The sequence below is a fragment of the Capsella rubella genome, unplaced genomic scaffold, assembly GCF_000375325.1.
Source record: "Capsella rubella cultivar Monte Gargano unplaced genomic scaffold, Caprub1_0 scaffold_7, whole genome shotgun sequence".
In the NCBI taxonomy this organism is placed as follows: Eukaryota; Viridiplantae; Streptophyta; class Magnoliopsida; order Brassicales; family Brassicaceae; genus Capsella; species Capsella rubella.
Window position 1 is genome coordinate 13,023,977 of NW_006238917.1, and position 11,623 is coordinate 13,035,599.

At 34.2% G+C, this 11,623-nt stretch overlaps 1 pseudogene; it reads right to left on the bottom strand.

Annotated features, from left to right (window-relative positions):
* Nucleotides 1-884: 884 nt before the first annotated feature.
* On the bottom strand, nt 885-1,539 carry LOC111829428 (annotated as a pseudogene).
* Nucleotides 1,540-11,623: the final 10,084 nt, after the last annotated feature.

Sequence of the window (11,623 nt, forward strand, 5' to 3'; positions counted from 1 at the left end):
TATGTAACTTTTACGTATTTTCCTACTTCTACTACAAAAATGGTTTAATTGAATAATTTATCGACAAATATTATATCTTGATGTTAAATTTTCACTGTTTTTATTTTTCCTTTATTGTATCAAAACTCAATATATTATCATTTACTCGCTTTTTCGTTTATTATTTTATTTATACTTACTACACAAATATATGATTTACCGTAATCGACTGCACTACAATAAAATTAAAATGTAACATATTTTAGTGTGTTAAAGGTCATATATATGTAAATATTTCCCCTGCGCTGTAGCGTGGGTCCAAACCTACTGTTGTTAATGGCGTTAAAGCCTAATCTTTGCAGTTATATGATCAAGATACTGTGAAAGACTTCCTGGAGCTAACTAAAGCTGGTGAGAACATTGAAATTGATCTGTAAGGTATCTCTTTCTATATGATCCTTGCTTTTACTTTTTCTGCATTGTTATCTTGTACTCGATTAGAACCTCTGTCAGGTTATCTAACTTCTTAAACCATCTATAACCAGATTCTGTTGGAGTAGTTATATCAGATATCACAAAAGTACATCTAAGAGGTTTCTCTAATAACCTAAAACGAAATTCATATATGGGTAACATGTGTGCGTTTTTGTGCTGCTATCTGTTACCGAACCAATTACAAAGACTTCAAATTCATGGCATGTTTCATTAGACAAAGATGAATTCGAACCTTAAGTCTAAACAATCCGTGATCTTTTGATGCTAAAGATAAAATTGTAACCCATGTATTTCATAGTCTTTTCTTGGTTACATACCAAACGAAAGATAAAAGGAAACTGAAAAACAAAATAATGACTAGAGTATACCAATTTTATTAATGCAAAATTTGAAAATTAAAAATTTAAAAGTCAATGAATTTCCAAATTCATAGCATCTTTCCACATGTTTTCAGCCATAGATTTTCTCCAAATATTTGTGTTTTCTCTGTCTTGCTCTTGTGTCTCAACATCCTATTCTCCATCATTTCCATTGAACATGGGAGCATTGTCTTCATTATGTTTTTGCTATACCTTCATTTTCCACTTCATCAGGTAACTCACCTTCATCTGATCGACATTCTCGATGAAGAAAGTTATGCAATGCTGCACAAGCTAAGACTAACCCAACTTGTTTCTTATAAGAAAAAGGGGGAGCAGATTTAAAAATAGCAAAGCGTGATTTAAAGATTCCAAAAATCCTTTCAATCAAGTTTCTCATAGAAGAATGACGAAGTGGAGTGTCAGGATGACGCCCTTGACCAGAAAATTCCTTAAGATGATATCTAACATCATGACATGGAGCTAAAAAGTTGAAATAATTTGAAAATCCACCAATCAGCTAGATAGTAGTTTCCTGAAAATTTTGTATAGTATATGTTACTACAAGGCATTTGATATATCAAAAATATGTAATTGTTTTACCTTCTGGTACTTGGAATTTTTTTACTCTTCTAGTTGCATCACTTAACACTCTTGAATCATGAGCTGCGCTCTCCCATCTATTCAAAACATAGATGAACTCCATATCAAAGTTACATACAGATAAAACATTTTGTGATATTATTCTTTTACAATTACGATAGCTTGCCACCTCACGTCCAACAACGGTTGCTGGTATATGTGTACCATCTATCGCTCCAGTACAGTTCTGAAATAGATATAAACAAATAATTTTTTAATTTTGAAGAAAGAACAAACTGAAAAAAAAAACTGAGCAAGGTAAGAAATAATGCACCTTGAAATATGGATAAATTTTTATTAAACCTTGTGCTCACTGCAAACTTAGACCTATTAAATGTGTCTTTGACGTGACAATATCTTGCATTTTGCATCGAGTTTCACAATTGGGCAGAAGAACTTGTTCCTTAGCTTGTGGAAGTAACATGGATGGTATTTGTCAAAGAGTGAAAGGACTGGCCGCTTTTTTTAATACATAGTTAACCAGATTTAACCAACTAACCAACTAAACCAGACTAGATCAATTTAAACCAATTAAACCAGGAAACAACCAATTTAAACCAATTAAACCAGAAAATTCCAATCTAAACCAATAAAACCAGGCAACAACCAGCGGAAGACAATTAAGCAACAATCCAAATAAACCTAATGCATTAAACCACCAATCTAGCTAATATCCATAACCAAACCAACATTCATCCAGAAATAGCATATCATCCTAACAGGCTTCTGGCTCCCAGAATTAACATTCCTAGCAATGTCATAACATAAACATCATAAACATCTAGCGATCCCCTATATCATTCTTCTCTCCTCATCTTCCACGACCACACTTTGTTTTTACCTATACCACAAAAAGAGATGTATAAGTATTTCCAGAAATACTTAGTGAGGCACTCATCCCATCTACTAGGCTATACACACAAGCAGTATCAATCATATTCAGGCAATAACACAATCAAAATAACAAAACATAACAAACTTAGCCACTGCTGAGAACTAGTGTCGGTCGATACTCGCTGCTGAAAACCTATAATAATGAGCAATGTCGATCAACACTCACCACTGGTGTCGATTGACACTCGCGACTATCCTTGCGACACATAATGTTGGTGTCGATCGAGACTTAGAAATCTTAACATCACTCCAGTCGCATCATCGACAGATCTCCTTCTCCTTGCACTCCACAGCCGATAATGACTTTCCAAAGGGGCGTACATAGGCACCAAAACATAGGAAACAAGCATAGAAGCAAGAAATCAATCAGCAATCATAGAAAACACAAAAACATAAAGAGATGAATTTGGAAAAGGATTAGAATCGGAATTTTACATATCTTTCGCATTAAAATTCAATTGACTCTCTTAAGAACATGAATCAAAGAGACAGTTTCAAGAGCTCAACAAAAAAAAATAGAGTCCAGAGATTTTTATTTTTGTAAAATAAGATATTGTTTATGATTTTCTTTTTGTCCCAGTTTAGAAAGAAAAAAAAACTACAGTTTAGATTTGGACTAGGCATGGACAAAAAACCCAAAACCCCTTTGAAAAATTTGACCCTAATCCGAACTAAAAATTTTAGATTTACTCTATTGGGTACTAAACACCTAAACCCAAAGATCTGAAACCGAACCTAACCCAAACTCAAACTTGAAAAACCCGAAATATAAAATCATATAAATAATTTTGGACATGACTACTGATTATTTATTAGAAATATCCAAACTTTTACCTGAAACTCTTACCCTAAAAAATTGGTATTTACCTGATAATTTTCAGGTATTCGGGTAAAATGTCGGGTATTTGTGTACCCGAAAATTTCGGATTTTAGCGGTTAATACACGACCAACCTGAACCTATAAGGACCCTAACCGAACCTAAACAAAAGTTATAAATAGACACAGTCTGATTGAAACTAGCATTATAAGTTATATTTCAAAAAATTATTACGTAAAATGACAACCAGTCATAATCATATAAAATTGTTTTAATACGGTATATTTTTGCCAAATAAATAAAAACACTCTAAGAGAGAATTTTATTACCTAAGTATACTGATAATAACTTATATTCTTTAGCATAAATATACTATATCTATAATACAAATATCTAACCATTTCTAACTAAAATAACCATAAACCAACCCTTTCTAATATGATACACAGTCCAAAATTGAACACACACTTATCGTGACGGTGTAAATATCAATATAAATAAATATAATGTAAAACAACGATGACTAAAACTAATCAACATTCAAATTTAACACAAAACACCTTATGAAACATATGTACATTATCAAATATAAAGTAGTATTAATCGAAGAAAAAAAAAACACGGGTTCACCATGGATTCAAACCTAATGTTCATAAAAAGAACCTACAACTCTAAATAACATGACCAAAAAATTACAAACAAACTTAACTAAAGGAAAGAAGATCATAAAATAGAAAACAAACAGTATTATAATCTTAATCCTCGCAGTGTAGATTTGAATTCAGTTTTTGCTTCCACCATCACTTCTCCCACCCTCTCACATAGCTCTTTTTCAAACTCCTTTTGCATCTTCTCAAATAACATCTTCCGGTTCTTTATTGTATCATTCATCTCTTCTTTTAAATTCCCAATTTAACACTTAATGTTGCTACCTCATCCAACATTCCTTAAACACCACAATTAAATGTGTGATTTTCATTCTTAAGCTACAAGTAATCGTACAAAACAATGAGAATTAGAATATAACAAAATCAACATCAAACAAATCATCTGATACTTGATTTTCTTCTGCATAACAAATATCGTCAACCAATAATTGGCTTGGATTGGGTTCTTTTGCCATGATTTGTTCCCCACACCAACATCTCTTGGGCACACCGACGACAAAACTTCTTTCTCACGACTTTGATGAACCACTTGAAGGTCCAACAACATTGCTCATGATTGACATACAAATATCAAATTCGAATTAGGCATCCTATGCTATTCAAATTTTTAGAATTGATTTGAAAATTTGAGTATTTGGGGATTTTTAGTGGGATCAGTTCAGATCGGGTTGAAAATCATTTATCAAGTTTTAATTTTGGTATTGTATTTGGTATGACCAGTGATATATCGGGTTAAGTCTGTCAACTGATGAAATTGAGATTTATGGTGAAATAGGTGAGAACTATTAATTTAGAGAGATATAGGTTGAGAAGCATAATTGGCAAGACATCTGGGATGAGGGCAAAGTTCCGACTCTAACTGGTACGATGCCATAGTTCTGTTTGTATTGGTCTTTTCTATATTTATATACATAAACATATATATATATATATATATATATATATATATATATACATATATAATGATATAATTGTAAATATGTAAATTTAATGATATTCCATATTTTGAAAATAATGAATATTAATAATGAACTTTCTGTAATATAATTAAATATAGACTAGAACTTTGGTCAAAGGTTTTATAACTTATTTAGATTCCATATGTTATTTTCTATATTGTTGACCAAATTTTTTTTTTAACATGTAAAGTTATTATTTTTTAAAAAAAGTTTCAAATACCTTTAGTAATTTAGTATCAAATAACTCTGCATATAATTTAGGAAAATATGTAGAAAACATATTATTACATTTACTAATTTGGTATATTTATTTAACTGAAGAGAAACAATTTGGAAATATAAAATATAAATAGAAAGTTTTTAAAAAAAATTTGAACGATTAATATATGTTACGGACTTCTTAAATATGTTGCGATCATACATTATTTCTATCATGTGTCTAGAATATTTACCATATGTGATACCAAATATGTTGGGCCCAAAATCTCCTCCCTTAAAGCAACTTTAACGGGCCAACCGATCGGGCCTTCGGGCAATAATTTAATGGATTGAAATCCAAACAATGAACTTGTAAGACACATCTGTATGCTGGGCAAGACTCGTTTGTATCCGAGTCTTATGCCACGTCCCCGACTGTGATTCGATCCATTTTTGGGTAAAGAAAAGGTTTTTCTTTTGTCGAAAAAAACTAAAATCCCCAAATCGACTCTCTTTCACTCTTGAACCCTAGAAGGCGATTTTGACGATTGATGATTCTGTGTAGCTTTTAAAATTTTGTCGACCTATTCTAAGTAGCTTATAAACTTTTGATGATTCTGTGTTTAGACCCATAGGTGATCGTCGAAGAAGACTACGTGATAAACAAGCACATCACCAATTGAAAGAGAATTTGATTGAGAATATATGGTATTCATTTAACAAAATGTTTTGTGCTTTCATTTTAATGTTTGTATCTTTTTAAGTTTATTTTTTTAATTTATATGTTTCTATCTTTTATGTTTCTAATTTTTATCTTTATTTTTTTTTAATTTGTTTATATTTTGTTTTATAAAGTTTGTTTGTGTTTTGTTTAAAAAGGTTTATAAAGTTTGTTTATGTTTTGTTTATATTTATATGTTTCTATCTTTATTGTTCTAGTTTATAAGTTTATATAATTTTTCATTTTTAAAATTTTTAAATTAATTAATAAAATTATTAATAAGTTTTACATTATTTTATTATTATAAATGTAAGAAACTAAGGATTCAACCAATAACTAGCTAATTTTGTTTGGTTCTTAAAATACACTATTACATTATTAATATATTAAAAATACACTAACTTGCATCTTCTTGGTTATGCCATTAGACCATGTGCATCGGTAATTTTTTTTAAAAAAATTTTAGATTTTAAAAAAAAAACCAAAGATAACCAATCGCGGACCGCCACGTGTCAGTGGAGCCCGCGATTAGTGAAGGAAGAAAAACGGGACGGTCCCGTTTTAGTTGACGTCCATCTTTTTCCTTTTTATTTTTTATTTTGTTTTTGGAAAAAAAAGCAGTAGGACTTGTTATAAAGGCGCCGATGTGCGTGCCCTTAAGGATGCTCTCAGAGCATCTTTAAAGATATAAGTGGGAAGTTGTATCTTAGTGATTTTTAAGAATATTAATAATGTATGAGATGAAGTTAAGAACCACAAATATAGAGTCAATTATTGGTTGAAACTCTAGGATTTTAAAATTTAAATAATATAATAATGTCAAATATATTTTAAATTTTAAAATTATATTAACAATTAATAAATTGAAAACTTATAAAAATAAATATAAAACAGATTTGAAAATAAAAAGAAAAAGAAAAAGAATTCAAAATTATTAATAACAAATATAAAACAAAGAAGAAAAAAATAAGAAACATAAAAAGATACAAACATATTAATTAAAATGAGAAACATAGAAAGACACAAGCATATTAATTAAAACACACGAACATTTTATTCAAATCACCAAAACAAAGAAAATAAAAATGAAAAACATAAAAAGAATAATGTTTTTTTACAAAAAATAATTTCCAAAAAAAAAAACCTTTTTATCCTATCAGCACACGCCACGTGACATAAGACACCTCTCTCAAAACTTCTTACCCAAGAACCAGATGGACCTTACAATTGTACTATTTGGAATTTTTGGCATTTTAATATTGTCCTAAGAACCTTGAAAAATGCCTTTAAAGATGGCCTTATGGGTTCGAATTCCATTTCAAAGGCCCATTACTAAAGAAAATGAATATGTGTCTCAAGAGGTGGTGGAGAGAGGGAATATCAAATTTTCGAGGTGATTTAACCACATCAAAGGATATGGAAGTGAAAAAAATACATTAATGAGCTATGAATAGAGCAGTTTACCTCAGTTTACCTTATGGGTAAAGGGGTGTAGTAAAAAAAAAGACCAAAAACGCTCCCAAGCACCATTATCGAAGTCACCTCAACAGAACTCCTCTCCGGCACCGGTAGAGTTCTTGCTCGCCGGTGCAGGGATCTATCTTCTTCTCACCTTTCCCTCTATATCGTTTCTCTTGATTGGTTCCTTTTATCTTCATCCTTCATCTTGTTTGCTCTTTCCACTTTGTCCCTTACATCCTAAAGTTTTAAGTCCAACACTTATGTGACCTTGTTCACTGTTGGCATGGTTGGTATTAGCTCTGTTGTTACCCGTAAACCGCTCATTGGATCCTCTTAAAGTCAAGTTCAGCATCTTACGGCTCCTCTCAATGGGATTTCGATCCCCCCACCAAGTGTTCTGCTTGGCTGCAGTTGGACCGGAGCTCTGCTTTGACGCCGGAACCGATGAAGCACACGACGACGGAAGAGTCAACCCAAACAGATCGATACCCATCCTTGACAGACCTGTTTTATATAGCAGTTGTACCTGAGCTTCTCGCCGCTGGTTTGCCGCCGCCGTCAGGGATGAAGGGAGGCATCAAAACCCTTGACCTAATGTTGCTCTATTTTGGGCCGAGTCTAAGAAAACTCTACTATCTTTTCAGCCCATTATCAAATCTATCAAAGCCCATGAAAATTATTGCCCAAATTCTTCTAAGGCCCAAGTCCGTATCTTATTTTAAATTGGCAAGTCCACGTTTAATGAAGTTTGTATCGTTCTTTAAGGATTGTAGAAGACGTTTTCCTAGGATGGTAATGATGGATTTAACTTGGACACACCATAATCTTTCACGATTCCTGGTTGATAGAGAAGTCTGTGTTGGTTTCGATGCAAGTCTAATCTCGACGCATGTTTGTTTAGCTCCACTCTCGCCTAGAGTCTGATTGCCCAGATCTATTGTTGTGAAAATTCCTTTAAGCCCAACTCTTTTGGTACCTTTTATCCCTGTTTTGGCTGGTCGAAGACTCCACGCCAGCAGAGTAATAGTCCCTCTAAGCTGGGCTGATGGTTACCTTTCTAGAGGTAAGATAATTTGTTGTTATCGGACTTTATCTGAAGCTCCTTTCCCCACTCTTTGCCAATCTTCCAATAGTTGTAAGAAGAACGACATTATGATCCCGTCTCTACGGAGCGGTGATTACCGAAGCTTCGTCAACTTTCTACACCCGTTTCCTCTGATTGCCAAGCTCAACAATCTGAATTTCAACAGTTTTAAAGATAAGTTTCAAACTTTTAAAAGTTGGATGAAGAACGGCATTATGACCCTCATATCCAAAGAGAAGGGGTTACCGAAGCTTCTCCTAATCCTTATGTTTGCTCCGCTGGTTTCAGAATTCATTCGAGTGTTAACCTTCCGGGTTTATGAAGTAAATCAAGAAAATTTCAAGGAAGAATCCGAGCTTTTACTTCACGCTTTTAAGCGAACCTCTCCCAGAACGCCTTTTACCTCCCTTGTGGAGTGCTTATTGAAAGCTCCGATGCGCTAGACGTACAAGCTATTAGCGACCACGAGTTGGTCTTGGATATCCTGAAGTTAGTCTTCATGTGGAGTCCATCTTGGTGATTAGAGTTGTTCTTTTGGTTGCAAGCTTTTCAAACTTTTGGAGCTCTCCTTGGGATAAATCTTCTAACCCTTATCTTTACTTTCATTGTATTGCTTCCTTTCCATTTACATTTCACCTTTGTATGACCTTCCCTCTTTTAAGGTTTTAAGTGAAATACAAATGTTTGACCAAAAAAAAAAAAAAGATGGCCTTATGGGTTCGAATTCCATTTCAAAGGCCCATTACTAAAGAAAATGAATATGTGTCTCACGAGGTGGTGGAGAAAGGGAATATCAAATTTTCGAGGTGATTTAACCACATCAAAGGATAGGGAAGTGAAAAAAATACATTAATGAGCTATGAATAGAGCAGTTTACCTCAGAAGAAATATTTTAAGCAAGATTATTCGAACTAAGGAACAAACATTATATATTTTGTTTTATCGTATACAGTTATTAATTAACTAGTTGACATTATGTACACCTTTTTTTGTAGGGTGTTTTGTGATAAATTTTACTCATGTTTAGTTTTATTCACACTACCAGAAAACAACTGACGGAAATACCAACGTTTTTAAATTGGTCGATAATTACCGACATAAAACTGATCAAATTTTGACAAAAATGTTTTTATCCGTTGATAAATTACTGATAGATCTAAAACCATTGGTAGTTATTTACCATTTTGACAAATTATTTAGTGACAGATTTAAAACCATTGTTCCATTCAAACTGCAGCTTTTACCGACCCCACCCCTGCAAATTTTCGGGATTTATCTGCACCTTCATATGCTTTTCAAAAATTAGCAGTTTTGGAAGAGCAATATTTTCAGCAAAAATCATGCGTTTCTTTCACCATGTATCTTATGACAATGCTTCTCGCAATGGCATTTGGTCTCTTACCACAGCCACTAGTGAGGTTTTAACTACACCAGCGGATATAAAGGCAGAGGTAGCCCACCTTATTTTGACCTTGCTTCAGCAAGAGGATGCATATTTCATACATGTTCCTCATGTTGTTCTCTTCGATCTTCTTGACTACCGCTGCTCAACGGAAACCTGTAACATGCTCACGTCTCATGTTCTCGAACAGGAAATCTGCCAAGCTCTTTTCTCCCCCCCCCCCTTTATGCAAGACTTCTGGGCCTGATGGATTTACTAAGAAGTTATATATTGCTCTCTGGAGTGTTATAGGGTCAGGTGTCATTGTCGCGGTGCAATCTTTCTTTGCGTATGGCCTCATGCCGAAAGTTGTTACTGCTACTTTGCTCGCTCTTGTTCCAAAGGACCTGGATTCTACTTCGGCCACCAGGCGAGACTACCAACTTATATCTTGCTGTAATGTGCTGTATAAAGTCATCTCTAAAATCTGGGCAAATCGACTGTAGTGCTTTTGCCGGATTTTATTGAGCCAAATCAGAGTGCTTTTATTAAAGGTCGTATGCTATTGGAGAATGTGTTATTGGCAACTGAGATCGTCAAGGATTACCATAAGGATACCATTTCCCGTCTGTGTGCCATTAAATTTGATATTTCAAAGGCATTCGACACGGTTCAGTGGTCTTTAATAGAGACAATTTTCAGAGCTTTGGGTTTTCCCACTTTGTTTACTCACTGAATTTTATCTTGTGTTTCTACAGCTTATATTTAAGTGGTCGTAAATGGAGATCTAGAGGGGTTCTTCGGGAGCTCAGAAGGAGTTTGTCAAGACTACTCTCTCACACCATACTTGTTTGATATGGTGCAGAATGTTCTCTCTCAGTTAATTAACATAACAGTTCTAATGGGTTCATTGGACGGCACCCGCGATGCGACCGATTTATGACTCTCATCTAAGTTTGCGGATGATATTTTGGTATTCACGGACAGCTTTCTAGCTCTTTCCGCACTATATTACAGGTCTTTGAGGATTTTTCCAAACTATTTGAGTTACGTATTAATGCTAGCAAGTCGACGAATTTTGTTGGAGGTCGAGATCATTAAGCAACCTTAGCGGCTCTCTTTGAGCTTGGTCTACAAGTAGAGATTCTCCTTATTCGTTACCTAGGGCTGCCATTAACCACTAAGTCCATGACAGTGCACGACTACAGCCCCCTCATTGATAAGGTTCGTTCTCGTCTTCTTTCATGGACGAAAAAATACTTATCTTATGCATGCCGTCTCCAGCATATTTCTTGGTGCTTTGGTGAAATTGATAGCATTTGTAGTGTTTTTTTATGGACGGGTAATCCAAACAACACCTCATGTTCAAAGGTTGCTTGGGATGATATTTGTCGTCCAAAATCAGAGGGTGGGTTAGGCTTGAGGAAGCTGAAAGAGGTTTCTAGACCTTTTGTTTATCGGCTTATTTGGAGGTTGTTTAGTCTTTCAGGATCATTGTGGGTTGCTTGGTCAAAACGATAGTTGATGAGGGGGCTCTCTTTCTAGTCAGCTCTACAGTCCACGCTAATAGCAATGGGCATGACGGAAAATACTTAAGCTTTGGGACGGAAATTGACCTTACATACGGGTAGAGGTGCATGATGGAGCAACTATTTCGTTTTGGCCTGATCCGTGGCTACCTATGGGGAGACTTATTGATTAGGTGGGATCTGCGGGGCCACCGCTACTCAGGATTCCCATTCACACATTGTAAAACATCTGTTATTATGTGGTTAAAAACATAGTAAAGAATTAAAGCTTACTAACTTTAACCAAACATATATCTCCATAAGCCTATGAACTGACTACCTGAAACAACATCATTCATTTGACCTTCTAAACATGAAATTTGATAGTCTCGAACTTTGTTGCACGTCTTCAAGATACTCCTACCGAATTTCAAATTATTTTGAGTACCCTTGAAT